Here is a 221-nt window from a genome sequence, read left to right as displayed (position 1 = left end):
GGCTCCCCCCAGAGCAGCCCTCTCTAAGCCCCCAAATATTATTGCTTTGTTTACTCCTGGGTTTTGCGGAGGGTGAAAGCTGGTGGACTAGATCCCCGTTCCAAGTACCTATTCCCTTTCACAGTTTTAATAATATTATTTCACTACTATTTCACCTATTTCATCTGTAGAGGAAAAAAAAACCCCACCCCCCCCAAATTTCTCTTATTTCTGAATTTTCT

The sequence above is a fragment of the Pygoscelis adeliae genome, unplaced genomic scaffold (genome assembly GCF_000699105.1).
Source record: "Pygoscelis adeliae isolate BGI_AS28 unplaced genomic scaffold, ASM69910v1 Scaffold121, whole genome shotgun sequence".
Taxonomy (NCBI): Eukaryota; Metazoa; Chordata; class Aves; order Sphenisciformes; family Spheniscidae; genus Pygoscelis; species Pygoscelis adeliae.
The sequence above is the reverse complement of the archived record's forward strand: the minus strand, read 5'-3'. Positions refer to the sequence as shown.